The sequence below is a fragment of the Fukomys damarensis genome, unplaced genomic scaffold, assembly GCF_012274545.1.
Source record: "Fukomys damarensis isolate Sample0158 unplaced genomic scaffold, DMR_v1.0_HiC HiC_scaffold_4, whole genome shotgun sequence".
In the NCBI taxonomy this organism is placed as follows: Eukaryota; Metazoa; Chordata; class Mammalia; order Rodentia; family Bathyergidae; genus Fukomys; species Fukomys damarensis.
The window spans coordinates 5,460,240-5,478,250 of record NW_022900916.1 but is presented as its reverse complement, the minus strand read 5'-3'; the positions used below and the strand labels follow the sequence as shown (position 1 = coordinate 5,478,250).

The window sequence follows — 18,011 nt, the reverse complement described above, 5'->3', positions numbered from 1 at the left end:
TGCCTTCCTCCTCCTCCTCCTCCTCCTCCTCCTCTTCTTCGTGTCGTCCGGCCCTTCTTCCTGCTCTCCTCCATTCTGTGCTCCTACCCTCTCCTTGGAGAACTAATTGCTATGGATTCAGGGAGGCCTTTAGAGAAAGTATTGCTCCAGTATATTTGCATTTAAGTGTGTGTGTGTTCATGTGCACAGACACTTATCCATATGAACTCTGTTTCCAATTTGACTGGGATAGGCTTTGTTTACATTTAATGTGTGCCTAGGATTTTTCATTTTGTTCCGAATACTGCTATTAACCTTCTCTCTACAATAACAGGGATGATGTAAGTATCCGTTTCGCATTTCCAGCTTCTGTGATAAATAAAAACAACTTTCCATAACCACCTGCCTTTTCGGAGCCTTTCCAGGCCTGGGGTAAACGACAGCTCCCTTCAGGACAGCACTCGGGATGCTTACCGGTGACACCATGGACACCTGGGTGGGGTGGCCGAGGACGGTCCTCTCTTCTCAATTGCAGACGGTGAGGGAAGACATTTGTGGAGCCGCGCCTTCTGTGGGATGTCTGTGAACTGGCCAGCTGTGTTGTATGCATAACAGAAAGGAAGGTGTCCATAGCGACCAAGTCAGGAAATATGGCACATGGAAGGTTAGGTCCTTCTGCAGCATGACATAGAAATACTCTAAAACCTCTTGCTTCAAGTCTGTCATTTATTGAATACAGTAAACCTACAAATGTTTATTTTATTGTTTGGCAAAGTTTTTATTTTGCGTCACACTGTTTTGGCAGAAGCAAACTGGACAAATGAAAAGACAGTTTAATGAAAAATGCAGGACTGAATACCCCCTTTGCAATCACGTAGATAATTGCCATGAACTCCCACACCCCCACAAAAGATTATCAATGCTTATGATTTACCAGAGTAAAGTTAATAGTCACTAGAAGACCAGAAAAGCAAATCTTTAAGGAAATATCAATATCTACTTCAAAAGTGAATAGTTACTCTACAAGGAGTGTTCCCAAAGACTATGTAACATAAGCAGCTGCTAATTCTGCTCACAAAGCTCAAATTTTCATTTAGATTAAATGACTGTCCTTCTAAATAATTTAGTTTATTTTTAATTCCAGTTTTTCTGAACGACTTGAAAAGAGAAAGAAGCAGCTCTGATATAAGTTTTACATACATAAATATCATTAGGGGCTTCAACTAAGAAATCATGAAAGATGACTCCCATAATACTTTATATATTTTTGCACCCAATTCATGGAATCCAAGTGATGTCAGATTAAGAATTTTGGGCAAAGTGAAACATTCATCACTGACATCGGGATGTCTATGTTGTGAGTCTCTTTTGAAACTTGAACATTTAAGAAATATTCTTTACAGTGATACTATGATTACAATTTTAGTGGGCCATGGTGACAGAAAGTACCGAGGTGAGTGAAGAAAGAATCGTGTCCATCGCCATTGTCACAACAAGGCTGCATCGCGAATCCATCCTGAGGCCACTTGCTCCAGGCCATGCTGACTTGCATGGATGCGAGATTAGTGCCAGCAGCCATAACAGCTGCGAGAGGAGTGTGGTAACCAGGGGCGAGGGGCCAGCTCAGAGTGGACCAGGCGACAGGACTGGAGCTGCCGGGAGAGGGCACTGAATTTAAATATGTGGCGCTCTCTCTCTCCTCCATGGGGCTCAGGATCTCAGCCCCCTTCAGCCGGAACCCCATTCCTCCGGGTGTGGGGACAGGACTGTCCTCAGGATGATGCTAGCACAAGCAGAAGCACCGAGGACATCTCGAATAGGGCTCCAAACCAGTGCGTTGTTCTGTGTATCCATCCATACATCACAGGCCAAATGAGCCAAAACAGCCCTTAAATTTTGGTTCATTTTGTTCAAAATTAGATTTATAAATGTTTAATCAAAATCGTCTGCAAGTAACGTAATGAAAACTATACCTTCCCAGGCTTTTGGAAAAGTAATTTATTGAAAACAATACTTATAACAGGAAGCCACTAAAATATACCTCTATAACAGCAGTGGAGAGACTGAATAAATTCATGGACCTGACCTCAAGCTATGTACATGATTTACTCTTGGAAACCTGTAATTGAACTTTTGAAGACTTAAAGATGAGCTTTGTGATGCAGGTCTTTTAAAGTGTATGTTTATAACATCTATTAATATTGAGTAAAAGACCTACCAGTTTAAATTTGGTGAAGTATTCAAAGTAAAAAGGAGGTTTTCTGAACAGAGACAAAAAGATAAAGCATGACAAAGCACTGAGTTTAAAATGTTTGCATAGTTGGAAGCAAAAGAAGATGGAGGAGGAGAATGGAAAATATCCTTCCTTTAGAGAAATTTGCTCAGATCTTACCAGGCATCTTAGCATCTATAAAGAGAATGTTAAATTGAAAATATGATTTCATTGGCCAGGTGCAGATGTGCACACCTACGGGGTGGTTTCAGCTACTGTGGAAGCTGAGACACAAGTTAGGAGGCCTGGGCACACTCCACGGTAGGGCCCCTTCTGTCTCCCGGAGCACGGGGGAGGGAAAACGGCCTACAGACAAAAATTAATGTAAATGATTATCAATTCCAAACTTACCAACCGTAAGATATAACTGATGACTGTTATGAAACCAATTAAGACAGTACTAAAAAAGCCACATTATAAGAAAAATATCAGTGGCATTAAATACAGAAATCTAACAAACATTAAAAAATGAGTATTTCCCAAACATAATTATTGTGTATATTTTAATGTTAATATAATCAACCTAATTTAGTGTTAACATTTTGTTTATTGACGTGTGTGTGCTATTTTTATTTTTATAGATTAATTTATAGTTGAGTGGTATACTAAAGTATTCTAATAAAGAAACATTAAAAAAAGATTTCTGCTTCACTTTGGCACCCTCTTTCACTCTGTAAATTGTCCCATATTACAGTTAACATATTACAATATTGTCCCATATTACAATAAACAGTCAAACTTATATTTTAGTGGTCTCTGCCCGAAAAAATATTAGCCAAAACCAGGTAGTTGTCAAAGACAAATATGGTAGCCTTACTTGTATCTAAGAAGTAAGAGCACACCTGACTGCCATCAGTGAGGTCAAATATTAAGAGCAGCCTGTGTTTATCTTTACACATGTTATTTTATGACACCTATGTGTCCAGGAGTACTAATTTATGTCTAATAAAGTTTATCTAGGAACTAAAAATAAGTAAAATCAATGGAGTTGAAACAGATACCTCTGGGTTTCATAATTTGATTAGCGAAACTGCTTAGTGGAACTAATACGTTAGTAAAGTTCACCTTTACGGAAAGACAAAACACAAAAGTGAGAAAGAAGCACAGCCTGTCAGGAAATGCATTTTCAAGTGGGGATGTGGGAGACGCAGGCACACAGGTCTGAGCCCGGAAGGCCTGGCTGTTGACGGAAGTGAAGGAGCAGCCTCTCCCTCGGTGGCTGTACTAACGCCCTTCCTCTTATCCAGCGTAGCGTCCATTCACTGAAGCCTCAAATGTCATTATTTTAGGTGTCATTAAAGCTATGCATTTGCCTTGGTGCAATAGACTGGTAACAAGTTTGTAAACAAGCAAGAAGAGCACTCATTACTCTTCATTAATTTTCTGAGATACCACAGAAAGCAATGACGAGTCCAGTAACATAATAAAGATAACTTTCTAATTCCATTTGCCCAGGAAACATAATGTATAATTCAACTGAACTATGAATCCATTGGAATTTAGTGCACTGAAGAAATTAATAATTAATACATTTGCATTCTATATAGATTTATTTTATTCTTTACAAAAATATTTTCATAGAAGGCTGGGGATGTAGCTGAGTGGAGCCACACATGCCTGGCAAGTGTGAGGTCCTAAATTCAATGCCTGGTACCCAGAAAACACACACACACACACACACACACACACACACACACATACAAACATATACATACTGCATGCACTGACACTGTAGCCCATACAATATCCATTGAAAATGACATGCAATATATAAAACTGGGGAAGTTTGACAACTTGAATGTTTAGAAATAGACTACTTTAAAATTTTAACCTGGCTCACGTTTTCAGCCATCTGGTTTATTTTGTAAGACACTTGCTATTGCTTTAGTACAGATTAGGTTCTTCATTTCCATAAGTTTACATGATTATCAAAATTCCATGCTTTGTGTTTTCTATCTTTTGTAATCTTAAATTATCTAACAGGGTGATATTTCTGAGTCATTTATTTAAATATTTTTATACTTTACTTTTTGCATGTGTGCCTGTGTGTACATTCTGGAAAATCCTCATGGTAAATATGCTATAGAATCCGTAGGAGATCTGAATTTGCAGGACAGGACCTGGTAGTTCCAGGACTTCCTCCATCTGAGGAGCACTGAGGTTCTCTGTGAAGACATTTAGTACTTAGCCTGGGTAAGTGTCACTCAGAGAGACATCAAGGGCTCCCAGAGAAATAAGCACAGAGCAGGTCATAAGCAAGCTAAATAAAAACAGAATCAATCAGATTTTAGCAACTCTTAGAAATCTGATTCTAAAATTAGCAACACACCTGGCTTGCAGAACCTTTGAAAATGCCTGCCCTACTACTGCCTAGATGAACTAATCCTTCGTGCTTTAAATGCAACTCTTCCTCCCTCATGGGGGGGAAGATCTCACCACCTCCCAGCTAACTTTTCCTGGGGCTCCCTCCCGAGAGTGGCCCCTGAGCCTAGCCTTGTTCTGCATCAGGCAGTCCTTACAGGAGTGCTTGCCAGGGCCCCACCCCACGGGCACAAATGTGCTCCTGTTCAGTCTACCCTCCTCAGCACACTGCTCTTCCCTGCTATTTCCATTTTAAAAGTTCCTCCCATCCCCTTATGTCCTTCAGTTACTGTCTTACATTCACTCCTCTTCCCCCAAGAAGTTTCTTCAGCTGCCTTGCTCGCTCTTTAACACTGCTTCTCCAGTGCCTCCAGCCTTCCACACACATATGACTTTTATTTCTCCTTTCCCCGACTGTATCCTTCTCAAGGTCACCAAGATCAGAGGGGCCAACTCCCAGAGGAACTTGCGCCTCCTCGCCTTTGCCAGCCCTCCACACCGCAGCGCTGCTGGAGACCCTCCCCGCACCGGACGCAGTCTGGGCGCTTCCTCCCTCACTGTCTCCTCCAACTCCATCTCTGACTTGGGTCCTCCTGACGTTTCTGACAAGTGGTTTCCTCCCCACTGCTTTTACGACCCACACCTTCCCCCTCAGTTCTCTTTCCCTCTCTGTTTCAGGTAGAATTCCTGTGCCTGCATGGGCTGATCCTCCTTCTGGGGCCGGATGTTTCTCCTCAGTCTGAAATCTAGACTCATAGGTTCATCTACCTGAGATCCTCGTTAGATACCTAAATGGGCTTAAATGTTCAAAAGTGATTCTCACCACTAAGTTGTTCCTTTTGTCTTTCTATCTGGTGCAGTAGCCTTGCCAGTCTTAATTTTCCAAACATTTTGAACATGCAGTGTGCTCAAAATTTCAATATTCTATAATCAGTATGTATTTTAGATATTAGTATTTCAATATTTCAGTCCACTACTAGGTTCCTACAAAGCAGAAGTTGAGGCTCAAAATAAGGAAAATTACAGACAGGAAAAAAATACTTCATGGTATTTTGTCAAAATAAACAACACTATATTTAGTATTGCTGCAAACAGTCTTTTGGGATATGAAATGGATTGTTTCAGAAAAACTAAATTCTGGTGTGTGGGAACCTCCTGCCAAAGGATGAAGGGGCGGCGAGGCCCAGGCCTGTGGCCAGTCCAGGATTTCAGGAAGTGCGGTTTAGGAGGCACACACCACTAACAGAAGCCTGTCCTGTACCCCTTCCCAGCACAGGCAGAACGAAGGGATTTGTGGGCTCGGTGACACAAAGGTGGGTGCAGCTAATTGGAACGTACCTGGTCTTCCTCAAAATCAGTAACATGTGAGACATGAGCTGAGAAACAGCGAGGAAAACCAGCGGCACAGCACACGCCAGTGGCTGTCTCCCAGCCCATGTCTGTGCGTAGGGACTTGGAATAAACACCAAAGTCAAGATGGCGATGAAGTAACTTCTGAGACTAGATGGCGATGAAGTAACACTTCTGACCAAAATCTCTACTGTCGGATCACATGGAGTCCCTGACTTAGGCTCCCTACCGTGTAAATTATACGACCCACTTGGTTAAGAGCAGAACAATTCAGGCTTTGTATTTATTTTGGCTTCCTTGTGCCTCTTAAATCCTCCATCAGAATTTTACTATAATTTAGTCAGTTTACATGGGTGGTAAGTGCAACCTGTGCTCAGTTTCCAGCACTACACCTTTTACATAACTGAATTAGAACTTCCCTTAGAAGTCCCTTCCCTCCCTCTCCTTCACTGTCTCTCTCTCCTTCTCTGCCCCCCCCAGTGTCACAGCAGCACACACAAGTTCTGTCCTGTTTTTCTGTCTGCCAGTACTGAATACGTAAGCAAGTCCGTGTCTAGCAATTCCTCTGTCAATTTCCTTGTCTCTAATAAGGGGGTAGAAAGCCCTCCACTGCCTACTTCAGAAGATTACCACATGAATCAAATGAAACAAAACACAAAAACATGTTTTGGAGGCAAAATAAAGAGAACCTCTCCCTGGAAGCTTAGAACAATTTTAATAGTATTAACAACTATAAGCCCTCACTTTGGAAGTATTTCTTACATTACGAATCTTAGGATCACAAGCAACAGAAATCACTTCCAGCTAGTATAGGGGAAACCAAAGGTGGAAAGAGGATTGTATCATGAGGACACAAAGCATTTCCTAATATCTGACACCAGCAGAACATCAAGATCTCAGGAAAGATCTGGAACCAATTACTACTCCTCTCTTATTTGTTCTCTGTTGGTCAGAAGCATTTTCAAAATATCTTAAAATAGATTTCTTCAGCTTAGTCTTGAATGAAAATGTGGCTGCCCGCAGATCCATTACATACATTTTACAGACCCAGCCTCCTAAAGACCCTCATCTTTCTTTAATTTCTAACTGCAAATTAACATGGAATCTAGCTATGTCAGGCTATACAAGTCAAGGGTAAGATACATACAATGACTGTCAGGTGAAAACTGCTATTCTCCAGCATATTACAGAGAGAAAGACCTCCCTTCTTTCTTCCCCAGAAAAAGGGACGTTAAATATTCCGTTCCTTAGGCACCCACTTTCTCTGTAATTTTCCAAGTTACTTTCACATGTGAAAGACATATGGAGAAGATCTGTTATCTTAACGGAGAGAAATAGAATTTCTCTGAGGCATGGGATTGTTTTTGTTGAGAAGGGAAAAAGACACTTGGGCGATCCAAGGAGAAGTAAGATCTTGAGGTCATAGTTATCAACTGAGTTCCAAGAACAAGAGTGTTCAGGGTGCTGTGCAGCAGAAAACGGAATGCAATGGATTTTGCTCCTAAGAGGGTTCAGGTGGGAGGACAAAAGGACAGAGAAGAAGACGCTGGGAGGTGAAACAAAACAAAACCAAGCAGCCTAAAAAGTGCTGTGTAGCAAAGCAGCATGGAGTAAAGAACTTGTAAAATCCTTCCTTGTGGTAGAGTAGCTCCCCCAGGACCCTGACCCAAACAAACAAACAACAAACAAACATTTTTAAGATGAGAATACCCCAGTGTGAGTTTTAGTTGCTTCTATGGGGACAGTTTATGAGTGAGGAAAGTTGTGTATGCGTGTAAAATCACTACATCTGAGCCCAGTCACTGTGCAACTGAGTGGAATGCGTTACAGCCCAGAGCAGACCGAGGACACAGTGCTGGGGACGCCGGGGCGGTGGGGAGAAAGCAGCTGACTGAGAATTCTAAATGCATGGTTTCCTGTAATCACCAAGCAACTTGTCAAGGGATTATCACAGATGCCATCCAAGCTAGACGGATGAGCAACCTGGAGACCTTTATTCACCTGGTGCCTCACAGGGAGTTAGTCTCACTGCAGAAGTAAGGCCTGTACACCTCTTCTCCCTGGGCTCCCACGACTGCGCTAAACTTCCTGCTTTCCCGTCTTATCACCCTAGCTGCTTACTTAGCAAGAGTTAAGAGCGCATGTGCTTAAATGAAATGCTTCTGTGCCCCTGCCAAAGCCACTAAGATTCCTTTCACTCATTCTTCCATTCATTTGATATATACTTGCTCAATTCCTGCAATGTAACCTTGCCTAGGACAGGCAGCAGTCCTTAGCTCATGAGAAAGAATGAGTTGACCCAAAGAATCTTAAACTTGTGAAAGAAAAAAGGTGGAATCACAACAGAGGACCGTGCAATTCACAGTGTTCCTTTTTCCCCACACTGCTGGAAATTGTAGTGACACAGGAAGTCTGATGCTGATTTTAACAGCGCGGTGACTAATTAAGATTAGAAAATAACCACATCAACTGCTCGGGCCCTGACAGTGAGAGTATAATGGTTTAGTCACTTGGGAAAGAGTTTGGCAATTTGTAAAAAAGTTCAACGTAGTTTCCATATGGCCACCAATTCCACTCCTGGGTACACATTCACAAGAGAAATAAAAGCAGGTATCAAATCAGTACTTGCACATACATGTTCGTATCAGCACTACTTAGAGTCAAAAAGTAAAAACAACAGATATTTCCACTAACTGAAGAGTGGATAAGTAAAATCTATCATATCCAATAATAGAATACTATTCAGCAAAAAAGAACAAAGTACCTGCACATGTGACAAAATCTCTAAATCTTGAAAGCATTATAAAAGAAGACACAAAAGACCACCTATTTCATTTTTTATAAATAGTCCAGAAGAGACGAATGCAGAAGACAGAAAATAAATTAGTGGTTGCCTGGAATTAGAACCAATAGAAAATTTAGTGTAGCTAAAGATACAAAGTTTCTTTGGGGGGGGGATAAAATTGGTGGTCATGGTTGTGCAACATTATAAATTCCAAAAACTTCTAAACTCTTCATCTAAAAATGGTCAATTTTACATGTAAATTATACCCCAGTTAAAGACACAAACCACATTGTATTCCTACTTGTGTACAAACAGGAAAATAAAGCCAGTGACAAAACAAATGTGAAACAGAACAAAATCACAGCACTTTCACTGCTGCAGTTTCATGACGAGTGTGTTTCTGCGACACTGACATTTCCTGCCTCAGCCTTCTTATGTTAAAAAAGCACCTTCCATAGTCATCTCAAGGAAGCTGAACTTCTAAGAAAGACCTGTGCCTCACTTTAGGTTTCCTTTTGCAATCATCTGGTTCTATTTTATAACTTTTAGCTACTTTCTCAAAACAATATTTCTTTGATAGTGTTGAAAAAGTAATGATTAGTGGCATAGTCTAGTACAGACCTGTCCTCTGTCTGTTTTTTAAAAAAGAAGGTAAAAACAGAGGTGAAGATAAAATGCTGATAATTATTTTGACTTTTCCTTTCTAGGATGAAGAAATGCTTGGAAAGTACCCTGCCATCCTAACCTATCTGCTTCCTCTAAGATGCTCCAAGGAGATGTTTCCTAAAGAAACCGGAGCATTTTGTAGATCAAAATACTGCTCTGAGGGGGGCGTAGTGGTGCACACTTGTGATCCCAGCACTTTGGGAGGATGAGGCAGGAAGATCACAAGTTCAAGCCCAGCCTGAATAACTGAATGATTTAGTGAGTTCTGTCTCAAAATAAAATAAAGTGGAGGGGTCCTAGGATGAGGATGTAGCTTGTGCAAAAGTCCTGATTTCAATCCCCAGGGTTGCAAAAACAAACAAACAAACAAAATAAAACAAGCAACCCCACTTTGCCCATAGCTGTGCAGGCCAGAGGTCTGGAAGACAGTGAGGACGAAAGGGGGTGGTTATCCTGTGACTGAGGAGCAAGGGCCAAGCAGATCTTCCTGGCAAATCTGCGCTTCCAGTGTGCAGGGCTGTGCACCTAGGCTTGCTCGTAGAGAACAGCGTCCCCCAGGGGCCCTGGGTCAGAGCCCCTTGAGGTCAGAAGCAGGAGCTGCAAGCAGATCCTGGAACTGGGAGCCACCTGAAGAGGAAGTGAGTCCCGGGACCATGTGGCTTGGGCTCCTGCATTAGCCAGTGTGCTTCCTGGGTGTCAGGGGGACTCGGAGGAGCCAGGTGACAAGGCTTTAGGTGAACACATCTACTCTTCTCTGATCGCTTCTCTTGCAGGATATTTAGGATTGGATCTCCAGTGTTCAGCTGGTGGACTCTCCATGGTACAGGCCATTCGAGGGTGGGTTTATGGAGAATATGAACAGCGGCATGTCTTGAATCTCAATATGATTTTCCCCTACTCAATGATATTGGAATTTTATTTTTATTTTACTTTTTTTTCTTTTTATTGAGTTTATTGGTACAATCTAGGTATACAATACAGTTACATTCATTACTGGGATCCTATACCTTTACATGACAGGTCTTGGTTCTCATTTTTTCCCCTTGTCCCTGCCCTCCCTTCACCCCCCCTCCCCTCCCCATTTACAGACACTTTATTTCCATTTTTTCATTTTCTTATATTTTTTTCCCTTATTCCCTTTCCCCTACCCTTCCCACTTTCCCTACACCTTTAGCCCTTTTATTCCTGTTTCACACTATTAATTATCCCATTAGGATCTTGTGAACTATTATAGTTTTTCACACCAGAGAAACTATTCGGTATTTACACTTGTGTGACTTATTTATTTCACTTAAGAGTAGATCCTCAATAAGTATCCATGGCCTGGTTCCCTTACACCTTTTTTAATGAAGAAGCAGTCAATTTTAATTAAGTGTATAATAAAAAAATGAAACAAATATGACAATGTTAATGATCAAGTTAGGTAGATATGAGCTCAAATGTTAAAACTCTGCGTTTTCAAGCAACACATTTATTGGTACAATTTAGATCTACATGATGACAGCATTCATCTTAGGGAATTTGTACCTGGGCATGAGATATATTGCTTCATCTATTTTCCCCACTCTCCTCCCTTCCCTTCCACCCCTTCCCCTCCTTATATTTAACATAAAACTTAATACAACACACTTCGTCCCTTTTCATCCCTCGTCCGTATGCAGCCTAATAAGGTGTTGCTATTCAGCATATGGTTGCTGAGCTCCTCCGTGCTGTTATTTGAAATCATCTTGCCATTAACATAATTGGGAATGAGCTCCTCTGGCCTGGCTCCTACTCCTGGTCCTCCTGCAGCCCTTCTGTCGTGGTCCCAGCTGAGCTGAACAAGAGACACATGTCAGTTTCACAGCACAGGCCCGGAGCTCCCATGAAAGCAGAACAGCTGAGCCAGCAGGAAGCATAAACAGAGGGGGAGGTGCCAACACAGCTATTTTTTAATCCAACATAGTAAATAAACACACAGGCTTCAATAAAGCCAGGTATCTGTTTCGTGGAGAAGCCCTGAAAAAAGGCTTTAAGCAAGGCCCAGGGCTCTTGGCTCCTTATTAAAATTGGACTTCAGAGATTTTGGCATTGTCAAACACTGGGACAAGGGAAAACATGTCCTTATTCCTAGGCTTATTTTTTAAAAAGTAGGAAGCATGAGAATCATTGAAAAACAAGGCAGATGGAATCACAAAAATATATATAACATGTTATCTTCACCCATCAGGCGTCACGTAAAAGTTGAATCAGGAATTTGAGAAGAAAGACATTTCTCCCTCTTGAATTTCATCCACACCCTGCATCTTGCTCCCCTCTGCCTTCATCTCCTTCTTTTTCCTATTGTGCTCTTCATCTTTGATCTCAGGAAGCAGAAAGAAAGCAGTGCCAGACTCAGGAGCCCACAGAGTGCAGGAACTGTTATTCCTCAGGATATTTAGTCATGGCGACACTTCCGGTGTTTCCAGCTCTGGGAAGGAAACTGACACAAATGGCCGCTGAGAAGAAGTATACAGTAGCCTCATGATAAACTGCTCTAATGTGGCTAGGTCAGCTCGACAGAAATCTGGCCCCTGCCGACCCTGCAGCCTCTCCTCTTCTATCTCCTCCCTCCTGCACCTCACAATGTACTTGGTCCTATGAACTTGGGTGCCTAGAGCAGGGACTTCATACTTGTTTCCTACCCGCAAGAGACTGGACCCTTTGTCCCCCAAACCTGGTTTCTTTTTATCATCCAGTTCTCAGTGGAAAGAACCCAGGTCTCCTCTCACGGTTCCCCTTGCCGTGGACACCTTGTGTAATTCAGACCACCCGAGAAAGAGTGTGCTCGGCTGACGGTCACCAGCACCACCCTGCTTGGCTGTCCAGGCTCACCACTGAGCAGGTGACGCCCAGAACAGCCCCCTTCCTCCACTTGCACCCTCCTGGCAGCAGTTCCTGCTCAAGTCCGTGAAGGTCTGGCTAGGCCCTGCTCAGAGATGAGCCATGGTCCGAAGGGCCTCCTGTAGGAAATGCACTCTGTCCATCCCGAGAGCCCAGGCTGCAGACTTCACCCCACTGGAAGTGTCTGCCTGTCCATCCCTGCTCATCCCACATCCGTCTCCGCCTCTACTTCTCAAAAGACCCGATCTGATGCACTCTTGTGTGAAACACTGTTGGTTTATCTTTATTGCACTTAAAACTCTTTTTTATTTTATCTCATTTAATTGATCTACTTGCAGATTTATTTAATGTCTCGCTCGCACCCCTGCTGCCAGTTCCCCATCAATGGAATCTGTCTTTTTGATTAGAATGTGTTTGCATTCCTTGTGTGGAGTTGGTACATGTACGTAAGACTTCCTCATTCCTTTTTTCATTCCCTTCACCTCCTTTCTACCTTCCATCTCACAAGTGCCTTCTCGTGGAAAGATCGACCTCTTTTCTTCCTATTATCTATCTCTTTGTTTGCACTTTATTTATAATTTGGGATTCTCACAGGAGATAAAGCACGGGATACTTAAGCTTGTGGGTCTGAGTTATTTCATTTACCATGTGGTCTCTCTGCAGTATCTTATTCTCAATGCTAAGGAGAGATCCTGGCTCATGATAATTCCTCAGAGTTCGTGGATTTAGAAAGGGAAATTTACACTCTGAATCTAACTCCTGCTCTTTAGCTATTTGCTATAGATTTTGCTGCTCTAGGTATTGGACACAAAATGGTGAGAGCTTAGATTCAAGTGAGAAAAGACAGATAATCAACAATTGTGATAAAGAAATTAGAGCGCGTAGTAAAGGAGTAAAGATTGATGGGTGGGTGGAGAGAGAATATACTTCTCTGCAAATGTGACAGTTTGGAGCAAAGATTTGAATGAAGCAAGGGTGTGAGTCAGTCAGCTACGCAGCTGCACAGTGTCTCAGGCAGGTGGACTGTGAGCACAGGGACCCTGTGGGTTTGGCGAGGTAGAGGATGAGCCGAGAGGTCAGTGAGGGTCAGGGAGGCTGTGGGTGCAGAGCAAGGTGGTGTGGCAGGAAAGCAGCTGGGCAGGGGAGGGAGCTCATGGTTTGTAGGGGTAGTCAAGCCCTGTGTGACGTCCTGAGAACTTTAGGTGGGATTTTCCTGTAAGGTGGAGAACGGATGGGTAACTGGGACATTTGAGGAGGAATGGCTGGGTGCTACATGGAAAGTAGTAAGGTGGAAAGGTGGAAACGGAGAGGTGGACAGCAGGCTACTGTGGTATTCCATAGATACCATGAACCAGGATGTGATCAGTTGACTAGATGTAGTTGGAGCAACACACATTAAATGCAGAGGATTTGGGGAACAGGACAGAATCAAGGATGACCTCAAGTTGTTGACCTGAACTTATGGTAGGATGGGTTGTTGGTTACTGTGCTCTCCTCCAGGTGAGCCCAGCAGAATGGGCAGACACAGGCCAGGCAGGTTCCCAGGGGAGAAACAGTGGGTGTCTGAAGGCTTGGTACACAGCCTGATGGAGAGGAGGAGCATGAGGAGAAGGACAAAAGTGAGCACAGGACAAGACACCAAGGCCAGGGAAACAGCATGGGGCCCACAGACCACGGTCTCTGAAAGCAGAGCAGAGACAGGGCTGGAAAGAGAGGAAGCCACATTCTTTCTTGCTACCCTGAAATTGTCGTCCCCAGCCCTGTATGATGCTCCAGAAGAGACAAAGCAGTGGCACCAGCCAGATCTGCATCTGCCCGCCCATGTCCACCCTGGCCATTACAATCTCACTCTGCATTCAGTGTCAGCTGCTCAGTCTCCTTATTCCTGGCTCCTGTGGGTCGGGAAGGGTCCCTGCTAGGACTGGGGCTCCATAGCAGGAGGTGGTGCCAGTGGCGAGCAAAGTTCTACCTATACTTATGGTAGCTCCCATCACTCAGGAGTGTTAGCTTCTCACAGGAGCATGAACCTGCCATGAAGTGCATGTCCCAGAGATCTAGGTTGGAGCTCCTCTGATTCACCCCAAAGCTCCCCCCTCACTTTCTGGTCCACGAAAGAAATATCTTCTGCAACACAGGTCCCTGGTGCCCAAAAGGTTGGGGAGTGCTATGGCAAGGCTTTCTGTTCAACATAACACATGAAGTGCTTTGTGGTATTTATCAACCGTCTTGTTTTGTTCAAATGATAGACTCATAGAAACTGGGAGCTACTGAGGCCTTGTACGTGATCCAGCTCAACACAGTCTTATTTATTGTATGGGATACTGCAACTAGAATTTAAAGGACTTTCAGAGAGCTATGCACTTGCAACCAGAAGCTTGAATTGCTCCAAGACTAGCTGATTAATGGCTAGACCACCATCTACCTTCCCATTGTCAGCTCTTTCCCTGTACTTTGTCCCTAGTGATGCAGTTAAAGTCACGTTTTCTTTCTCCCTTGGAGTCACCGCTCCTTTACTGATGTGTTACAGTACCTTCACTGTACCTCACTCACCAACAGTGACTTCAAGCCATCTTCGCTGTGTCAGGATCAAGCCTCCCAAAGTATTCTCCTAATGTTGTCCGGCATCAAATTCATGTGAGCTCAGAGTCTCATCTGTTGCTTGATGCCACTGCTCATTTTTAACCTATGTTTGATGTTCTTGCTTGACCAGGTCACGGTCTCTGAAGCTACTTGAGGGAGACTGAATATTGCCCATGATGCAGCGACCATCAGAGCACAGAAGTGTGCGCATCAAGCAGCTTCTCCACAAGCTTCAGCCCCAGGGTTAGGGCACCTGTGGGAGGGAAGTCCAGGCAGAGCAGAAGCCTTCAGACCCGAGACGGCTGTACATCCACAGTGCTTCTCCTGAAAAAGCCACCGAGCATTACTTTAACAGGCCTTTGTTTCTAAACTCTGCCTAGAATCTCAGCACATCTCTAATGCATACAGCTTTGGCTGGGGATGGGGGCTTTGTATCTCTAGGTATACGAGAGTGTGCATGTCATGCTACCCCTGTGTCTTCATGCATATTCCCACTGCATCCCCAAACTGAACTCTTTCCTCTCCTTTAGAAAGGAAAAAACTGCAAGGCAAGTTATGGAGAGGGGTCATGAAAAAGCACATGGTCAGCCCGATGCACAGGATGCCTTCTGACCTTGTTCTCCTCCTTATCCTCTCCCTCCCCCCCCCTCTCTCTCCCCACACACACACAGATTATCCTAATTCAGTCTAATTCGGTGTCCTTCCTCTTATGTTCCTCTGTATCCTCACACTAATCTATCAAAACATGAAACCGACACATCCCAGACAAACTTTCCTTTTCTACTTTTTTTTTAAGTAGGAAAAACACTGGAAGCCTGGCATTTCCCAGCATTCTCAGTTCTGATATCAGTACCATTGGCCTTCTGGGTAATCCAGAATACCCAGGTTGGAGGTGATCCTGGGAGTTCACCATGCCCAGCATGAGCTCATCTAGTCTAGGGAATGCGTGGTCACCCATTTCCTTGTGTAGGAATTAGCTTTTCCTCCCATTACTTCTAAATATACTGCCTTGAAGCCAGGCAATTTCTTCTGATTGACAACATCTCTTCAGTCATGGGGAAGAAGCTATGAGGTCATCGATATGCTCTTGTTCTTACGTTAAATACTGCCCATTTCTGCAACTGTTCTTTGTGATACAATTTAGCATTCCTTTAACACCCGATGCTCTCCACCCACCGAAAGTGTGCCAATTTGTCTCTCAACATATGTCTCCGACTCGCTGAACATATGAGGTTCAGAATTACTGAGCAATAAAAAGAAATCAAGAGACATACTGCAACATGGGTATATCTTGGAAATCTCATACCAAATGAAAGAAGTCAGTTACAAAAGGCTGCATATAGCACAGCTCCTTTGTTATGAAATGTCAAGAATGTGTAACTATAAAGAGGGAGAACTTAGAGCAACGGTTGTCCAGGACTGGGGGCATGGAGGGTTTGGGGAGACTGGTTCAAGGTTGCAGAATTTTTCTTCGGGGGGGTGGAAATGTTTGACAATGGATTGTAGTTATGGTTCCACAGCTTGTGAATAGACACTGAGCCACCTTTTCATTTTCAGTGGGTAAGTTCTGTGGTCCATGACCTCAATCTCAACAAAAACAGTCAATACAAACACACAATGTTCTAAAGGATGAACAGTACTCTGATGTAGAGGGCTTTAACCTCTGTCATTTAAATTTCAGTCTTTCACTCTATAAAACAGAGGCGTTAATAATGTCTGCACTTTCCCCTCTACTGGGTTGTTGAATCATATTTTGCAACATCATAATTATGTAAGTTTAGTCTGAGCGTCTCTTACCCCCGCATACGTGGGTTCTTGACAACATCCCCTTGTTGGTAACACATTTGTTTTACACATGATGGTAAGAAATCTTTGAAAAAAAACTTTTACTCAACTCAGGAGAGTTAAGGGACACTTAGTACTCACTAGGTGAAGCCCTACTCCTACCCTTCACGTTTAAAGCTCTACTTCAGTTTTGTTCCAGACCCGTTTGGAGTCATCACAGCCAAACTACATTTGAATGATACAATAACTGCTGTCTTCCACTAGTGCTTTTGGTTTCTGAAACCTTAAGCAGGTTCTGTCTAGTTTGGACAGAGTATTTCCGTCTCTCCAAATTCATCTGCTGGAGTCCTGGCCCCCAGTGTGCCCAGTGATTAGGGTTCCATGAGGTCGGGAGGGTTGGGCCCCAGGAGCAGGTGAACGGCTCAGGCCTCTCCTCCTCCCGCCTGCTCCCCTCTCTACTTTGAGGACACAGCAAGAAGGTGGCCAGGGGAGAGCCAGGAAGAGAGGCTCCCCAAGAGCTCCTGGCCCCCAGAAATGCGGGAACACATTCCAGGTACTGAAGCTGTCAGCCCCACGCCGCTGACTCGCACGGGCCCCTGAAGCTCCCCAGGAACCTTTCCATCGTCTCCTTCAGTGTGCCCTGCCGACTGTCCTCCGGGATGCTCTCCCATGCCCGACACCCCACTGCTTTGCATCATTTAGCTCTGTTCATGCATGGCCAGTGTGCACTTCTTACTCTTCTCTGAACTCAGTTTTTAACTCCTCGCCTACTAGACAAACTTTTCAAAGGACAGGGGTAACGTATACAATCCTGCCACATCTCCGGCTGTCCAGGTAAGCTCTGAGGTAAGCCTGCACATCACCGGACTGGCCCCTCTCTGGTCCTACACCACCTGGTCTGAAGCTCACGGCGGAGAAGCCAGTAGGGTCCCACAGGGTGGATCCCCAAACACCAAACACCGCTCTTATTTCAGAGCTCCTTGGGAGCACGTGGCATGTCAGGAATCAGAGGGCCCAGGACTTTATCAGGCCGAAGTGCTCCTCTGTGCCTGTGAAAGGCCACCACAGGTGCCAGGCAGGTCCTGACCTTGCCCCTTGCAGGAGTTGGGAGAAGGCGCATCCCCGGGAGGGGGACCCACCCGAGGCTGCCCTGCCTGTCACCAGCTCAGGCCTCCTGCTCAGGGAATGGAGCCCAGCCCTCCCCAGAGAGATCTGTAGAAAACCAAATATCCAGGTGGAAACCTAAGAGCAATTTCCCCATTCTTGAAACTTCCAAGGAGCAATCTTTCTTTACCCTCGGCTCGGTCTTCGGGAGTCGAGGCCCGGCCAGGAACTGGGCTCGGGCCTGCAGGGAGCCGGGGTGCCCAGAGC

At 44.1% G+C, this 18,011-nt stretch overlaps 1 long non-coding RNA gene across 2 annotated transcripts; it reads right to left on the bottom strand.

Annotated features, from left to right (window-relative positions):
• Positions 1-10,657: 10,657 nt before the first annotated feature.
• Positions 10,658-18,004, bottom strand: LOC104870997. Of its 2 annotated transcripts, none has more exons than XR_782690.3 (4): positions 17,935-18,004; positions 14,806-15,179; positions 11,616-11,874; positions 10,658-11,229 (listed from the first exon to the last, which is right to left on the bottom strand). It is a non-coding gene; the product is annotated as an uncharacterized LOC104870997 (long non-coding RNA). The 2 variants fall into 2 exon arrangements; XR_782687.3 differs by having other exon boundaries at positions 14,826-15,179.
• Positions 18,005-18,011: the final 7 nt, after the last annotated feature.